Source organism: Halichoerus grypus, chromosome 2, assembly GCF_964656455.1.
Source record: "Halichoerus grypus chromosome 2, mHalGry1.hap1.1, whole genome shotgun sequence".
NCBI lineage: Eukaryota > Metazoa > Chordata > Mammalia > Carnivora > Phocidae > Halichoerus > Halichoerus grypus.
The window spans coordinates 75,910,608-75,930,374 of NC_135713.1; the positions used below are offsets into that span (position 1 = coordinate 75,910,608).

At 33.0% G+C, this 19,767-nt stretch overlaps 1 long non-coding RNA gene across 2 annotated transcripts in view; it reads right to left on the reverse strand.

The window, feature by feature from the left end:
* LOC118546009 (uncharacterized) overlaps positions 1–19,767 on the reverse strand; it is a 114,017-nt gene that overhangs the window by 2,242 nt on the left and 92,008 nt on the right. For both annotated transcript variants that reach the window (XR_013445326.1, XR_013445325.1), the window contains 2 exons: positions 16,587–16,648; positions 15,314–15,380 (listed from right to left, as the gene is read on the reverse strand). This is a non-coding gene — a long non-coding RNA (uncharacterized LOC118546009). The remainder of the gene's footprint in view (positions 1–15,313; positions 15,381–16,586; positions 16,649–19,767) is intronic.

Sequence of the window (19,767 nt, forward strand, 5' to 3'; positions counted from 1 at the left end):
TTTATTCCCATGACATTCATTCCTTAACTGTAAGCCTGTATCTCCTTCTCCTTTTTACCCATCTTACCCATCTCCCCACCCTTACTACCTTCCTTGGCAACCATCAATTTGTTCTCTATACATAAGGGCCTTTTTATGCTTTTTGTTTATTCATTTGTGTTTTGGATCCCATGTATAAGTGCAATCATATTGTATTTGTTTCTGTCTTATTTCACTTAGCATAATACGTTCTAGGTCTATCTATATTGTCCAAAGAACAAGATTCATTCATTTTCATGGCTGAGTTATATTCCTTATATATATGTATAAATGTATACACACACACACACACACACACACACACACACACACCCCACATCATCTTTATTCATCTGTCAATGGACACCTGGGTTGCTTCCATAGCTTGGCTATTGTTGCAATAAACATAAGGGTGCATACATCTTTTCAAATTAGTGGTTTTGTTTCCTTTGAGTAAATACCCAGTAGTGGAATTACTGGATCACGTGGTATTTCTCTTTTTAATTTTTTGAGAAAACTCCATATTGCTTTCCAGAGTGGCTGCACCAGTGTACATCTCCTCCAACAGTGCACAGGGGTTCCTTTTGCTCCATATCCTTGCTAACACTTGTTATTTTGTGTCCTTTTGATACTAGCCATTCTGACAGGTGTAAGGTGATGTCTCCTTTTGGTTTTGATTTGCATTTCCCTGATAGATGAATGATGTTGAGGATCTTTTTATGTGTCAACTGATCATCTGTATGTCTTCTTTGGAAATATGTCTGTTCGTGTCCTCTGCCCATTTGTTGTTTGTTTTTGGTATTGAGTTATCTAAGTTCTTTATATATTTTAAATATTAACCCCTTACTGGATATATAATTTACAAATATATTTTCCCATTCAGTAGGTTGCCTTTTCATTTGATTGATGGCTTATCAACCAGTGGTTTTCCACTGTGCAAAAGCTTTTTATTATGGTGTAATCCCAGTAGTTTATTTTTGTTTCTGTTTCCTTAGCCTGACATTTTAACAGTAATAATTCTTCCAATCCATGAACACAAATATTTCTCTACTATGTGTGTGTAAGTATATGCACACACACACATACACACTCATACATGTATTCTCCTTTTTTTGGTGAGAATATTTAAGTTCTACTCTCTTAGCAAATCTCAATTATACAATACAGTGTTATCAACTATAGTTGCCATGTCATATGTTATATCCTTTATAGATTTGCCTAACTTTGGACATTACATATATATGAAATTATAAATAGGTGCTCCTTTGTAATTGTTTTTTGGGTTTTGTTTTTATTTTTACTTAGCATGATAATTTCCAAGGATCATCCATGTTGTAGCATGTAGCATTTTTATGACCAAATAATATTCCATTGTTTGGATATACCATATTTTGTTTATCCATTTATCAGTTTTTGGACATTTCCACTTTCTGCCTATTTTGAATGGTGCTGCTATAAATATTCCTGTGCAAGTTTTGTGTAGACATATATTTCATTTTTCTTGAGTATATAACTTAGAATTATTTGGGTCATATGGTAACTCTTTATTTAACTATTGGAGAAATTGCCAGACCATCATTCAGAGTGGCTACATGATTTTACTTTCCTAGCTGCAATATGTGAGATGTCCATTTCTCCACATCCTTGCCAATATGTATTATATGATCATTTATTCTAACCATCCTAGTGGGTATTAAGTGAAAAGTTTAAGTTTTAAGGTTCTTCGGGGGAAATTAGAATTACTACAGGGAATTGGTCCATCAGGACTTAAGAAGAAAAAATTATAACCTAGTTCTAATCCTGATAATGAGGACAACTCTACATGTCACATTTGGCTAGAAAACTGAACTCAGTCTCAGAAATCTGTCCTTGAAGTCAAGCCATCATTATCTAATTCAAAATTATCCATTGTAAGAAGCCGTTTTGTTACATGAACTCTAGCATAATTTGATAGTATATATCTGTTATTTGTGGCTTCACAACATTGTGAACATTTTATAACTCTCCTTATTTTATGTCTTGATTTTCCATTACAAAAGGCAGATAACCTATAATTGTAGACTTCTCTATATGTAAGGTGCAGGTTTATGGCCTAGATTTCATCAGTCAGATACAACTGACCAAGATTTGGGTTTGGAGTCAGTCAGTGTGGTAATGAAGACTTGATTCTTCATGGATTGTAGTAACAGAAATGCTGGTACCCAGAAGCAGTGTCATTGGTGCTAAATGGTGTGTTTGGGCATAGTTCCTACTTTCTGGACCTCCCCCAAGAATCTGTGACAACCTAACATATTTTACTAATCTACCCAGAATGGATTTTGTTATTTGTATTCTCAATTGATACTGTCCTAAAATATTTTTCCAATTTACTTCAAGTTATCTATAAACCAGTAAAATACAGAATTATATACATATATAAACTAATCCCATTTATTCCCATTACATTCCCTTTTCATAATTCCAAAATGATAACATTAGAGAAATAATAAAAATTGATTTAAGTATAGCAAAAAGTAAATTTTAAATTTAATTCCAGAAGCATAATATTAAAAATTCTTTATTTTTACCAGCACCTGAAATTCATGTCAACATTATTTCAAGAAATATTCCACTCTACAGGCTCTTATTTTTTATCTTTTTAAATTATGGCTTTATATCAAATAAAAATTACATTTATTACAAATCTGTTTACACATTTTTTGTTTGCATTCACTTCTACTTTCTTCAGATTTTGAGGGAACATTTTTGCTACAATTTTGTACAAATTTTTTGCTTTGTTCATATTCTTTTCTTTGATGCCTGCATTAAAAACAAGATCTCTGACCACAAAACCTGTTAATACAGAAATCCCCTGCAACACTATGCCAGGAAGACTTTATCATGGCTGTGTGAAAAAATATTCTCAGGAATCTTCCTGTGCAAAATATTCTTATAAATTAGAGTCTACTTCGGAATTTACAGAATGAGGTAAAGTGATCTCAGGTTTTAGTTCCGCTGTTAGCAGAGAAAACTAGAAAGAATAAAATAACATTTTATGTCTTTGCAATTTAATACTTAAAATGATGTTAAAACTCTCTGAGAAAAATATACAAAAGTTTAACTTACTACATTTCTTTCTTTCTGTACTTTCCCTCATTCTATTTTTTATTTTTTCAGTCTTTACTATATATGCATAATAAGGAATTGTAGGTATGGTGTCATGAAAAATACTGAAAAAATAACTCTGTGTCACTGTCTTTTTCTACAAAAAATAAAATACTAATATCTATAAATCTATGTCTTTGTTTATTTTATAGAATTTGAGGTTTCCTTATCCAGTAACCTGTTACAATGCGGCAAGCTATGGGAACTTTAAAAGGAAACATCTCTTTAGATTTTGGAAAATGAAAGCACACTCTTGTTTTTTGATGTTCCCTGGAGCATAGAATCTAGGCTTTTGGGGGCTAGAGGGTGCAATGGTTTGTGAGGTACTCCCACTCCAACACTAGCAGAGTTTCAGGGTTTTGAAAGCATTCAAGAGGTTTGGAAAACCAAACAGCCAACAAAGCCTCCTCACGTTGACAGAATATATAGAAGTCCTGTCTTAGGAAACTAAAAAAATAAATGACATTTTCATATATTAAATTTTGGAAAGGATTTGTCAGGGCCACTTTCTATACTTGTGTAATGCCAAGGTGTTTGATATATTTTATCTGATAGAGGGGAATATTGTCCCAAATGTCTGCTAATAAACCAATCATCTAATAGGCATCTACTCTGCCCTAGCCAATGTGTGGTGCTATAGTGATTCAGGGTGATGAAACAGAAATAGTTCAGGCCTTAATGAGGCTTATATTCCAGTACAATAACAAAGAGAAAAGTAAAGCACTTTTAGATAGGTTATTTCACATGATAACATGGTAACCTGGTAATTGAGTAGGAAGTGACCTTAGATGGTTGGCCAGGGAAAGTCTAATGCTTTAGGAACTATATTTAAGCTGAGTCTGGAATTACTAGATGAGATCAACTATAAAAATATCTAGAAAGAATGTTCCCAGAGAAAAAAAAAAAAAAAGACAAAGCCCCTGTGGAAGAGACATGTTTGTTGATTTCAGATGTAAAGTCAGTATGGTTGACATATTAAGAGGTATTATGGCATAAAATAATAGTATATTTGTATATAAAATTTATATATTTGAAGTATATATATTTGAAATCCGTGTGTGTGTGTGTGTGTGTGTGTATATAATTCAATAGTTTTTAAAAAGTTCAGAGTATTTTTTTCCTTGAAAAGATGAGCACAAGGCTCAGTCTTTCTTACAACAGATGAGTGGGCATGGAAAGTATATCTGGCCCAAAGCCATCCAACCATAGGTGAGTCCGGAGCTTAATAATAATGCTGGTATATGAGTTCTTCAAACCAATCATCAGTCCTGTCTTGAAGAGTTTTGCATAAAACATGCAGAAATAGAGTATAGGCAGTGGCAAGATCCAAAGCTGAACAATACAAATAGAGGATGAAGGAGAAGCACTAGAATAGCAAATAATGTACAGCTGTTGCTACGAAAGCAATAAAGGAACCATGGCCACATGGCTGTACTGTGGCCTGAATGATTATATAGTTCCTGAACAGTATTACAGTCTCTATGAGATCTGACTGAGCACCTGCTAAGATTGCACTGTTTAATGAATTCCTCATGTGTTCTTTTAATACCATACCATTAGTTTAGTGCATCTGCATAGATTCTTTATGTTGTGACAGAGCTTTAATAACACATATGCTATTTCATTCTCATTAAAAACCATTTGACGAGATAATGTTAAAAGGTTAAATAGTAAATCTGTAGGTTAAATAGTAAAATCTGAAGGTTATACATTTAGTAAGTAGAAGATATGGGATTAATTCTGAACCATATCTGACACTAACATTAATATTCTAGAATGAGCACTTAGTCAAGTCTTTGATATAACCCTGATTCACACGTGCCTCCAGGATGCCCAGCTTCAATGAAGGTTAGAAATGGATACAAGTCAAGAGAATGAGAAGACAAGCCACGGGTTGGGAGAAAATATTTGCAAAAGATATATCTGACAAAGGACGATTATCCAAAATCACAAAGAATGCTTTAAAATGAACAGTAAAAAAAATGAATAAACCAATTAATAAGTAAACAAAAGACCTGAACAGACATGTCACTAAAGAAGATCTATAGATGAGAAATAAGCTTATGAAAAGATACTCATCTAGCCAACATATAATACATCATTAGTTTTTGATGTAATGTTCAACAATTCATTAGTTGCATACAACACCCAGTGCTCATCACCATACGTGCCCTTGAACATAAAATAAATAAATAAATAAATAAATAAATAAATAAATAAATAAATATTAAAAAAGAAAAGATACTCATCATCATATGCAATTAGAGAACTATAGATTAAAAAAACCATGAGATAATGCTATTAATTATGAGGGAATCACAAATCAAAACCATAATGAGATCACCTCGCACCTGTTATGATGGTTATTACCAAAAAGACAAGAGATAACAAGTGGTGAAGATGTGAAGAAAAGAGAACACTTGTGCTCTGTTGGTGGGAATGTAAAATGGTGTAGCCACTATGGAAAATAGTATGGGGTTGCCTCAAAAGATTAAAAACAGAACTACCATATGAACAAGTAATCTCAGTTTTGGATATATACGCAAAAGAATTGAAATCAGGATATCAAAGAGATTTATGCACTCTCCAGTTCATTGCAGCATTATCCATAGTATCCAAGAAATAGCAACAACCTAAAGGTTCTTCAGCAGCTGTATAGCTAAAGAATCTTTGATATATACATACAATGAGAATATTGTTCAGTCTTAAAAATGAAGAAACTCCTGCCATATGCAACAACATGTATTAACCTGGAGGACATTATGCTCCGGGAAATTAGCCAGTCACAGAGGGTAAATACTGCAAGATTCCACTTATATGAGGTACCTAAAGGAGTCAGAGTCATAGATAGTAGCATGGTGGTTTTCAGGGTCTGGGGAGAGGAGTTGGGGAGTTGCTGTTTGTTGGGTCTAAAGTTTTACTTATATAAGAGGAGTAAGTTCTAGAGATAGGCTATACAACATTGTGTCTATTGTTAACAGTACTATATTGTACACTCAACAAATTATTGAAAAGGTAGATCTCATGGTAAGTGTTCTTACTACAATAAAAAATAAGATAATTTTAAAAATAAAAAAGAACAAAGTAGTTGAGATGTAAGAAAAAATATAATGAACAACTATTGCATAAGTCGAAATGCTTTTTCTCTCCATCTTAAGAATTTTGTTTTATTGTTTTTTTTTTAATTAAAACTACTCAATCAATAAGATCTCACAAGTTTTCAAAGCCAAATAGGTATCTCAGAAATTAGATTTAAGGCATCCCTAAAGAACAATTGATTTAGTGCTGATTTAAAAACCATCCTACATGCCTGCAGTTTTTTTGCTGAAAGCCAGACATGTTGCATTTGTAAAAGGAATTGAGGTAAATAAACCTTTAATATGAGGTTTTGCACTTACGTAGCTAGGAGAAAAAAAAAAAAAAGAAAAAATATCCTACAGAATATGTGATTTGGTCTAAGTAATATTATTAGGGAAACTCTAGTTTCATGTAAGTTTTACCATGTCCGAAGCTACCAGAAATAATCTGTTTTATGAAGATATTGGATATTATAATTCAATTTATTGGATGCCTAACTTACATTTTTCATTGTTAATATAATTTTAGGTTAATCTTAAACATCTATGAAAGTAAAGTAGCCTAAGGCCAGTAAACTTATTTTAGAGAATAGGAAATTTTCATTAATTATGCTTTCTGTAGGATAGTAAAGTAAATATTATACAAAATAGATCACACTTACATTTTTATAATCTGGTAAAACCAGGGCAAAATTATATTATCAAATTTAAGTGATTCACTTTATTTGAAACATCATATAAAAATTTTCCCTTTTTGTATTTGTAAAATCGTATTAACACTTTAAAAACATGAACTGAACATAATAAAAAAACCTTCATTCCTTTTAATTTTATAACCAACTAAACAGGATAAACCCCTTTTTTAAAATTGCTGTCTAAACAGCAAAATTTTCCTTAGAAAGCCAAACATTGTTCTAGAAATACATAAGTATTCAGAGTCTCTGTAAACCAATTGACATTAGAGCTTCCGAAGATTTTGCAAAACTTTATAATCTGATGTATTAATTTACTCCCATTTTGTGTTATAGCTTACTGCATTGGCTAGATATTCCTAGAATATACACATAATGGCAATTTTATAAGCAACTGAAAAGGCTAACCATAATTCCAATTAAAATGGTTTCCAGTGAGGGAGGAGGGCATTACTGTTTAAAGCTTGGCAGTACCATGCTTCACATAGAATAAACACAGAAAGGTTGTCTTTTACAGATGAAAAACACAAATCCTGAAAAAGGCTGCAATAGCCTCTCTTCTCCCCCAAAATCACAGGTAGACAACAAATCAAAACTGAAATTTTAGGGGCACCTGGGTGGCTCCGTCAGTTAAGTGTCTGCCTTCAGCTTAGGTTATGATCTCAGGGTCCTGGGATGGAGCCCCACGTCAAGCTCCCTGCTCAGCATGGAGTCTGCTTCTCCCTCTCCCTCAGCAAACCCCCCCACTCACCCACATACACACTTTCCATCTCTCTCTCTTTATTTCAGATAAATAAGTAAAATCTTTTTTTAAAAAAACAAATTTTATGGAAAAAAATGAAAACTCCTTTAGAGAATTAAAAGAAATTCTCACAGGAGATGGTAATTTTCTGACTCACTCATGGCTTGGGACCACCAGAAAACTAACCTGAGCTAAAAAGCCCCCATGAAAGCTAAGGTTTAACTTTCTGTTGACAAGTAGCACAGTGCTTGTGAGTGAGGCTCCTAAAGAAATCTCAGTGGAACCCTCATACTGTTAAAGTGTAAGGAAAGAATTTACACTGAAGGTAAGAACAAAAGGAAACCAAGAACAACAACAAAACATACACACAAAGCTGAGTGTATTAATTTGCAAGAGAAGGAACCCCATGACAGAAGGGATTGAATAGTTTCCCAAGTAGTATAATTAGGAATTTTTAAACACAAGAAAGGGCAGGGCCTGGGGGTGGGGGTTATTTTCAGTTAAGCTAATTAAGGGTTAAAAGCAAAACTTCCTAATAAGCCTGTACTTGTTTATTAAAATAAGTCCCAGTGCTGCTTGTTTAGGAAATAGTCTTTATTTAAGTCCGATAAGGGTATAGTGTATTGTGGTGTAATGGAGTCTCTCAGAGTTTATGGTCCTTTATCTCCTTCATTTGTTAGAGTATAAGAAAACAGTACATTTAGTTTTGATATTACCTAGGCAAGCGTCACATTATATATAAAATGTTCTTTCTAAAACAGATCAAAGAAACTGCAAATAGTGAACTACATTGCTGCAATAAAGGATTTTTTTTCAACTCGAAAGTTTTTATGTTTTCAATTAGTTTTGATCAGAGAAATAGAAAAGTTATGAGACTTTTAACTTTTAGCACTATAGAAAGTAAATGGGAAACTGTGTATTCAGGTTTAAAGTTTACAGTATCACAGATATCACCTAGTCCAAAAGCTTCATTTGATATATAAACCTTCTGGCATAAGAAATATTTCACTTGCTCAACGTTAGACCCTGTGCTAATTGGAGAAGTATGACTGGTGTCCATGTTGGGGAATAAAACAGACAAAACGGTGACTGCTTTTCTATTGTACTCACTCTAGCTTAGTGTATGTAATTTTCTAAGACATTCAAATGTTTAAAAGTAATAGAATATTGAATTTGCAAGGCAAAAGTTTAGTCTAAATATTGATTAGTCTGACCAACTATGATATGGGTACATTTATGAAAGAAAAGAAAAAAAATACAATTTTCCATTAAGGAAAAACATCCTTGTGCACCTGCTTTTCTTCCTTTTATTTCCTTAAGTAAAACTAGGACCCCAAGACATTTTAAGACCTATTATCTAACAGCACTCACTCTTTCTGTCATAATTAATATTTCTGACTGTTCTTCTTGGCTTGCTGTAAAATCATTGCAAAGACTATTTTATCCCTCTAGTGATAGATATCTACAGCAGCCCAACCACTGTTATAAATTCAATCTGACCTTTTCTGGAACTGTTTGAGTAGGTAAATAGGAAAATTTAACTGTATATTGGCAACTATAGACATCCTTAGGAGTTAATGAAAGATTGTTTGTGGAGTGTTGATTTCTTCCAATTTTCAAACTGAGTTACTGCAAACCTCCATTAAAAATTTAAAATATAATGTCAACATTATAAAAGGACACAATCTCTGTACACAAACCTCCCTTAGTGGCTTTTGTAAATTAAAATGCTGAAAATGAAAACATGGATGCTTAGAAATAAGGACCCTTATTAAAAAGAGGACAGAGGGTAAAACATGTTGCTAACCTTTTTGAAATTTAAGTATTTATTTTAGGTGACAACATAATTATCTAATGTTCTTTTTTTATTTAAATTCAATTAGCCAACATATAGTACATCATTAGTTTCATATGTAGTGTTCAGTAACTCATCAGTTGTGTATAACACCCAGTGTTCCTCACATCATGTGCCCTCCTTAATGTCCATCACCCAGTTACCTCATCCCCTCACCCCCCTCTCCCCTCCAGCAACCCTCAGTTTGTTTCCTACGGTTAAGAGTCTCTCATGGTTTGTCTCCTTCTCTGATTTCTTCCCATTCTGTTTTCCCTCCCTTCCCCTTCTGTCTTCTGCCCTGTTTCTTATATTCCACATATGAGTGAAACCATATGATAATTGTCTTTCTCTGATTGACTTATTTCACTCAGCATAATACCCTCCAGTTCCATCCACGTCGATGTTCTTAATTAAACCTATAGAATGAGGAAAACCTAAGAAATAAGTCTACTAATATATATAACATGTAAACTTATGATAAAACAATTTAACATAGGGACTCCTCAGAATAAATGCCAATTCACCTTTTAGAACCTTGAAAACTTATGCATCCTTATTTCCTACAGTGACAACTTAAAGAGGCTTTAAAATCTTCTCAAATAATACGTTCTAAATTTGTTTTGGGATGCTGACCCAATTTGGAAAGGGCTTTCCATTTAAAAACAAAAATAATTTTTTTAAAGATATTATTTATTTATTTGACAGAGAGAGACACAGCGAGAGAGGGAATACAAGCAGGGGGAGCGGGAGAGGGAGAAGCAGGCTTCCCGCGGAGCAGGGAGCCCGATGCGGGGCTCGATCCCAGGACCCTGGGATCATGACCTGAGCCGAAGGCAGACGCTTAATGACTGAGCCACCCAGGCGCCCCAAAACAAAAATAATTTTAAATATTGTCACTCAATGTTTCCTTCAGGGTTACTGATTATGAGGTAGTAGAGACTGTCACTTTGTTTTGGTTGAATTTAAGTTAAATTCATTATTCCATGGAATATGGAATATAAGCCTTTATATAGGGTAAGGGCATCTGGTTTACCATTAAATATATATAAAATTGTACAATTAATATTTTTTACCAAATGAATGAGGATGGTTTGATTTTAAAGGGATTATAAAGTAATTCCACTTAGATCTCTATATACACTTAATCTCTTAAAAAATATAAAATAGTTTTTCATTAAGTTACTTTAAAATTATAGAATAAAGATGGTATAAAATGGGTGAGTCCAAATCAGTATATGTATTGCTTTTTTTTTACTGTGAAATAATTAACATATAATATTAGTTTAGGTATACATAATAATTTGACACTTGTAAATATGTGATATAATCACAGTAAGTCTAGTTAACACCCATCACAACACTGTTATAAATTTTTCCTGTGATGAGAACTTTCAAAATTTACTTTTATAGCAACTTTCAAATATACAATACAGTAACTACAGACAACATGTTGTACGTTATATCCACAACATTTATTTTATAACTGGAAGTTTGTACCTTTTGACTCCTTTTATCCATGCTGCCCACCCCTTATCCCCCTTCCTCTGGCAACCACCAGTCTGTTCTCTATATCTATAAGGTGTTTGTTTTGCTTTGTTTTGTTTTCGATTCCACATATAAGTGAGATCTTACAGTATTTGTTTTTCTCTGTCTTATTTCACTTAGCATAAAGCCACCAAGGCCCATCTATATTATCAGAAATAGCGGGATTTTCTTTTTTTATGGCTGGATAATATTCAATTATATCTGTGCATATATATAAATATGTATGTAAGGTCCATTATAAATATATATCACATTTTTTTATCCATTCATACATTGATGGACGCTTAGGTTGTTTCCATGTCTTGGCTTTTGTAAATAATGCTGCAATAAATATGGCAGTCCATATATCTTTTTGAGTTAATATTTTCATTTCCTTCAGATAAATACACAGAAGTGGAATTGCTGGATCATATGGTAGTTCTATTTTAATTTTTAAAGGAAATTCCATACCTGTTCCATAGTGGCTATGCCAATTTACATTCCCTCAACAGTGCACAAGGGTTCCCTTTTCTCCACATCCTCTTCAACATTTGTTATTTTTTTGTCTTTTTGATAATAGCCATCCTAACAGGTGTGAGGTGAGATCTCATTGTGGTTTTGATTTGCCTTTTCCTGATAATTAGTGATGTTGAACATCTTTTCATATACCTGTTGCCTATTTGTATGTCCTCTTTGGAAAATTGTTTTTTCTTTTCTTTTCTTTTCTTTTCTTTTCTTTTCTTTTCTTTTCTTTTCTTTCCCTTTCTTTTTTAAGAGAGAAAGAGAGTGCAAGCTTGGTGGGGGGCAGGAGGAAAGGGAAAGGAGAGAGAATCTCAAGCAGGCTCCATACCCAGCACAGAGCCTGGTGCAGGGCTTGATCATGGCTTAATTTCAAGACCATGAGATCGTGACCTGACCCAAAATCAAGAGTCAGACACTTAAGTGACTGAGCCCCCCAGGCGCCCTAACTCTGCCCATTTTTTAATCAGGTTATTTTTTCCCTATTGATGTATAATTTATTTATATAATTTGGATATTAACACCTTATTAGATGCAATTTGCAAATATTTTCTCCCACTTCATAGGTTGCTTTTTCATTTTGTTAATGGTTTCCTTGGCTATGCAGAAAGATTTTAGTTTGACGTAACCCCACTTGTTTATTTTTTATTTTGTTGCCTTTCCTTTTGATTTCACACCCAAAAAATCATCACCAAGACTGATATTAAGGTCCTTACCATGTATGTTTTCTTTTTGAAGTTTTATGGTTTCAGATTTTATGTTCAAGTCTTTAAAGCACTTTGAGTTAGTTTTTGTGTATGGTGGAAGATAGTGGTCCAGTTTTCCCAGCACCACTTACTGTAGAGACTGTCTTCTCCCCATTGTATATTCTTGGCTCCTTTGTAGTTAGTTGACTATGGATGCATGGGTTTATTTCTGGGCTGTCTATTCTGTTCCACTGAACTATGTGTCAGTTTTTAATGCCAGTACCATACTGCTTTGACTACTATAGCTTTGTAATGTAGTTTGAACTCAAGGAGGTATGATGTTTCCAGTTTTTATCTTTTTTTTTTATTTTTGGGGGGTCAAGATTGCTTTGACTGTTCAGGGTCTTTTGTGGTTTCATACAAGTCTTAGGACTGTTTATTCTATTTTTGTGAAAAATGCCAGTGGAATTTTGATAGAGATTAAACTGAATCTGTAGATTGCTTTGGGTAATATGGTAATATTAATGGGATATAATATGTGGGTGATAATAATTTTTCCAATCCATAACTACAGGATATCTTTTTATTTGTCTCTTTCAACTTCTTTCATCAGTGTCTTACAGTTTTCAATTTACAGGTTTTTCATCTCCTTGGCTAAATTTATTTCTAAGTATTTGATTCTTTTTGATGCAATTATAAATTAGACTGTTTCCTTAATTTCTCTTTCTTATAGTTCTCTCTGATTGTTAGTGTATCGAAATGCAACAGATTTTTCTATATTGATTTTGTATCCTACAACTTCACTGAATTTATTAGTTCTAACAATTTTTTGGTGGAATCTTTAGTGTTTACTATATATAATACCATGTATCTGCATATAGTGATAATTTTACTTTTCCTTTTCTACTTGAATACTTTTTATTTCTTTATCTTGCTTAATTGCTCTGGCTAAGATTTCCAATACTATGTTGAGTAAAAGTGGTGAGAGTGGACATCCTTGTCTTGTTTCTTATCTTAGAGAAGAAGTTTTCAGGTTTTCATTATTTAGTATGATTTTAGCTGTGGGCCTGTCATATATGAACTATATAATATGTCAAGGTTCCCTTTGTATACACTTCATTGAGTTTTTATCGTAAATGGGTGTTAAATTTTATCACTGGCTTTTTCTGCATCTATTGAGATGATTATATGCTTTTTATCCTTCATTTTTTTAATGTAGTCTATCGCATTGATGTATGTATTATTCTTTATGCTACATCAATATAAGCCAAAATCAAAATTCACTTTGATTGGTTTATATAAACTTGATTAGTGATATTCAGGAATTATTATCAATAAAAGGTGCATACCCATGTCACCATTGCTTTCACCAAACTTATCAATGGCTCTGATCCCAAAATGGATGTGTGTTCTGACTGAAATAAATTTCAAGACATTTTGCTCAGAAGACTTTGCCAAAATTTTTGATAGTACTGTTTTGTTGCTTAAATTGCCATTTACTAGTTTTCTTGATTTTTTGGGTGCATATTATTTGTCTTAACTCCTTCATCTGTTTCTTTCAACCTATTTGTCAGTGTTTTAGATTCCTATTTCCAATGCCACCTTGACCTATTCAGATAACTATCCTAAAGAACCCACTGCAAAACTGTATTCTAAATTGATAACAATAGAATTTGGTTTTTAAAAAAGAGCATTCTGATTATAACTTGCAGGCAGATTTTCAGAACAAAATGTAAAAGAAAAACTCATTAATCTCTCCCAGGATTTGAATGAGTTTTGAAGCCATTTTTTTGGAACACAATCCAAAAAAAAGTAGAATAGCCTTGAGGCAAAAAGTAGAAAGTTCACTTTTGATACGCAGATTTTAAAGTGCTAGAATGTTCTTAAGTGTAGATAACTTTGCTTCTACCTCATTAGAGAATTTATGACATTGTGAATTCTATCTATATAGTAAGCAGTAGTGGTTTTTTGCTGTAAATAGGTGTTCATTTAATCTTTTTGGGGCACATTATTCTAATTAACACCACCTTGCCTTACCAAGAAAGTGGCTTAAGTAAATATTAAGTGAAAGATATGCTTGGGTGAGAGGAGGTGCTTTAAGATATTCTTTCCCATTTGAATCCTGGGATACATCTTAACAGAAATATAGACATATACAATCATGGAAAACACCTCTTTGAATGGTTTGTCAGTTTTTGAGAAAACTTAATATTAGAGTGTCTGGATTTCAAGGAATAAGCATTTAGGGAAGACTTTAGATTTATCATTAAAAAAAAAAAAAAAGTTTCAAAGGATACTACCAGGACTTAAGGATATAGAACAGAGAGCCAGAGATTATATAATAGTTACCATGCCTAAGACTGTATTTTGTTATTTTTGCTATTCAATTCTTTTCTGACCCCATATTAATTTGCACAAAATCATTACTGTATGATGGAAACATTAATATATTAGAGATCTTGCCAGTTTTCTAATAGCTCAGTATATTCCAGCAATGTTGAAACAAATTGGTCTATCTATATTTCTAATCTGGAGATTAAACATAACTGTATCCAGGTTTAGATAAGAACCTCTCAGAAAAACAAAATATATTCTGGGTGGATTACTATCTATAAGTAATTTTTCTTGATTTTACTGGAATATAATATTTACCAAAAGCTATTTTGCCATTTTGAGATGAGTGCCTTCCATGCAATAGGATATAGTGGCATATAAGAGCTCAGTATGGTCACATAAAATGGAATTTTGAGAGTTTATCCTCCTAGTTAAAAATATAGGTTGCTAGAACTCAGGTGAAAGACAAAGGCAGGGAAGGGTGCAGTTAATGGTCAGAAACATCACTAACTAATAAATGCAACAAGGAAGAAACTAAACAGACTCACTCATGGAAGCAACAATATTACTTACTAACCAAGTATTTATTAAATGCCTATTCTTTGCAAGACTCTTTGACAGACATTTGGGATACAGTGATAAACAAGACAGTTATTTCTCTTACTACCAGGGATCAAGTTGTTTCAACAGCTTCACCTAGAGAAAAAAATTGCTAGTCTTAAAATTTATTCTTCAATCCTTACCTAATCCTCTGTCATTTTTTACCTATAGAGACCACTGGCACCAATGGGGAATAGTTTACTGTTCAAACTAGAAAAACAGAAACGAAGTCAAAGTCAATAAAAACCTGGAGTAAATGAGGCAGGGAAAGAGACGATGAGGGTAAAGTTCTGGGTTTTACTTGCAGTACTCTCTGGGAGTCTACAAAGACTTGTTTAAACTTAAAGAGCTTACATGATACACTTCCTCACCCACTCAAAACTATGAAAGCATAATTATCAAAAGTAAAATTTTATTCTCAAGTTAATATAGAATGAACATACATCATATGTTTTATTTAACCCATTATTAATGAAGGCTTTGACAAAACACTATGCACAACTCTGTGACAAAATCATATTGACTTTCCAGGCAGTAGTTGTGAGAGACAAATCCAAGATGAGGTTATCTCCCTTCCCACACCCTGAGTGGGGAGGATAGATTATTGTGATTCAGTTACCCCATTTAATTCTGCCACCAAATAGGCAGTTCTAGCCATAGCCTTGAAAAACTGCAAATTTCAAAAAGGTAAAACCATAACTTCAATGCAAACATAAAGTCAGCAAATATATAAGATCTTATTTAGCCCATTAATTAATGAGGGGAAAATTAAGTTATTATGATTGGTTCAATAGGTATCTGAGAAGCCAAATTATTTATAGTCAATTTAACAAAGAAATATTAATATAACATTGTTGGGTTAAATATAAAACTGGTTAGTGTTCAACAGGCCATAAATCTTTAGAGCAACCTGTTCCACCAGAGAGAATTTCTTTGTATCACTACAGTATAAAAAGCTACAAGATGAAATTTTACTTAGTCTGAAACTATAAATCAATAGTAAAAAATAAAATCAATTAAGTGCATTACCTAAGACTATTATTGTATATTTTTTGGTCACCATTTTAATATCAAAAGGACTTGCCTCCCAAATGTTTGCCTTACTTTTGCCCCATTTTAGATAATGATTTTTTTTTGATAACCTTTTTCACATGGATATTTCATACTGTCAAATCTCCTGACACAAATATCTAACTATTTGAATGATTTCATAACCCCTTTTCTCTTGGCTTGAGGCGAGAGGAAAAGAACCTTTCCTCCTTTCTCTTGGTCTTGAGGAAAAAATATATCACGCTGACAGTACTTTCTGAGGAAATCTTCCCTTGCAAAGTTCAATCCCATCATTTTATACTCTGGACAGAGGTGATCACTAATGTGAGCAGAGTTGATTTGTAAAAAGTGTAGAGGGTCACTTACCTTTCTTTTGGATAAGGGGATGTTTGTGATATTTTGTATATCCTTTGACTTTGGGGCTCAGCCTAAACAGTAACAGGAAGAGTCCATATTAACATTCTGTTTTAGCTTTACAAATGTCATTTTATAACATTCCTCACTAATGTCTTCAAACTGCCTATAACTGTTAAGTTATTCTACGATGATAGTTCATTTTGCAGAGCCGCTACCTATCTCCACTTATCTCTCAATTCTGAGCACACTGGGCCCTTGTTTATAATTTGATCTAAATAGAAGTTTCAACATATATATTAAATATCAATGCAATATTGAAGCATAAAACTTATTTCCTGGCTCAGATCTGAGCTGAAAGGGGAGGCCCCGTACCTGTGGTTCTCAAATGACAATCTGTGTGAAACCAGTATCAGTATCATCTGAAGCTCTCATTGAAAATATAAATTATTGGGTCTCTACCCAGATTTATCAGTCATTATCTTGGAGGGCTGACTTAGGAACCTGTACTTTTCATACTGTCCATAGATGATTACAATGCCCAACCAGGTTTTGAAGGACTGATCTGTTGTTTAATGTTCATGTTTTTGAAGCTTCTGGTATATCCACTTTGGAGCATCACTTGGTGCGGCAACAGGTGATTATTTTACTACTTAGCCATTTCATGTAAATGATCATTCGGCTCTTTCCCCTCCCCCAGCTTACACAAAATAGAATAACAGAACAAAATTCAAAATTTCCAAGTCATTTATAAATGATACTACTCAAATATTCATATAGTATCTTCACTTTATTTAAATATTTAAACATTGACATTAATATTCAATTTATTTAAATTCATTTAAATATTTAAATATTCAAATATTAAATCTTCCTATTTTAACACTTGAAAAATAATGGAGGGTTTCATACTTACTATGGCCAGAGTTAAATACATTGGAAATATCCCTTGTTTACACTCAGGTCATTATTTTTTAGATAGATGATAAATAGCTATAAATAAAGTGATAGACATGTTAAACATCTGCATTTGGGAATCTACCTCCTGAATATATCAGAAGCTCTTGGAGTCATAAAATACAGACAAGAGAGTGGTACTCCTCAGATCATGGGATAATGCTCTGGGTGGTTTAGTAGAACTGCCAGTTTGCTGTTGTGTCCTCTGGACCTTGGCAGTGGATATGGTTCTTGGCCCCATATTTTCATATATTTTTAAGGGCAGCTGTTCACAGGCTGGCACTCTAGTATGAAATTATGTCCAGTTTATTCCACATGGCTACAAGATCTGGTTACCTGACACAACTGGCATATAGCCAGGAGAGGTTGGCGTTTTAGAGAATAACACAATGGCAATTTCTGAGCTGTGGTTATCAGCATGACCCCTAAGATCTTTTTTTTTTTTTTTTAAAGACTTTATTTATTTGACAGAGACACAGCGAGAGAGGGAACACAAGCAGCGGGAGTGGGAGAGGGAGAAGCAGGCTTCCCACAGAGCAGGGAGCCCGATATGGGGCTCGATCCCAGGACCCTGAGATCATGACCTGAGCCGAAGGCAGACACTTAACGACTGAGCCACCCAGGCACCCCATGACCCCTAAGATCTTAACATGTCTACTTTTTCAGACTTTTCTATTGCCCTCTTCCTTCCTGATCATCATGCCTAGACATGCACACATCTTTACCTTTCTGAACTGTGTCTTTGTGATATTGCATATATTGGTCCATCTGTGGGGAGTTAACTCCTTCCACTTTCACTTGACCAATTCCCATTCAACTTTAAGGGTCAGTTTAGAGGTTGACTTACTCCAGATGGCTTCAATCATTATTTCCTTTCTTCACGAAAAGTACACTTTGATGTACTACCATAAAAGCCTATAGTCTAATCTGTCCTAGGGTTCATAAAATTATACTGAAATTATTTACTTGTCTGTCATCTTTACTCATCACAATTGTCCTTGGACATTTTATCTCTTTCAGTATGACCATCTAATTAGAAGCTTGTAACAGAGTAGGCATTCAGGTAAGGATTAATGATTTAGTTATGCTTATTCTGTATGACTGTATCCAAGCCTATTGATAATATTCTTAGTTTTGAAATGTAGAAATAAGAGAAATTATGAGGATTTTATCCTAAAGAAATTTTGCTAAAATTTTCCATGTAATGCTCTCATATTCTCCCATTGCTTTAAGTAACATTTTCAGTTACATATGTTACGCGGATTTTCATGTTAGGTCACTTTTCAAATAATTGTGTCAGCACTCTGATATAAAAATTTTCAGTAACTTTATCTAAAGTCTGTGAAGATACATCAGTTGTCCTTGACAATAAAATATATATATATATATATTCCTTTATAATATTCTATATTTTTATCAAATAATCATTAGAGTATGTATATATTTATTCTATATAAAATATGTAAATGCTGGTAAGTCCCTAAGTATTGGTTTTTGTTAGCTGAGCAAAGAATTACAATATTTTGTAAAATTTCCCAGAACCATAGAACATCTGAACATACATATAACATGTATTGGTTTAAAGGATTTACCAACTATTTATGCTTTCAAGTTATTTGAATTATGAAATTTGAATTAACCATTAATCACACCACTAATAGCACTCTAAAAATATCATACTGCTTTAGAATTAGGAAGTATAATACTAAGGAATTTTGAGTCTATACCAGCAAAGATTTAATCTTAATTTGATCATGAATGATTTTATGACTTGAATATATTTTACCATGTTCTACATTCCTCATTATAAAAACAATAAATGTTCAAAAAACATTAAATGTTCAATTTATATTTTTACAATAAGATATTGATAAATAATGGTTTGATTGCTTCGTTTAATGACATTGTCTGATTACTGATTTGGTATATTTTTCAATGTTTTCTTTTTTGGTTCTTGAATTAGAATATTGTTCTGAGAGTAAATATATCATGGGAAAACTGTGATTATAATGTCCAAAGTGAGATTCTTTTCTATATCATTTTGACTAGTAGAAATCAATGGTGTATGATGAACTTTAACTTAGCTCCAACCAGATAATACAAAATAGATATTTTATTCTAAATTAGAAATGACAAATGTCAAGTTAGAATTAACTGTAGCTATGATATAAAACTAATCTTACTACATCCATAATAAAATAATTTTTCACAGTAACATGAGGGGATACTCTAACTT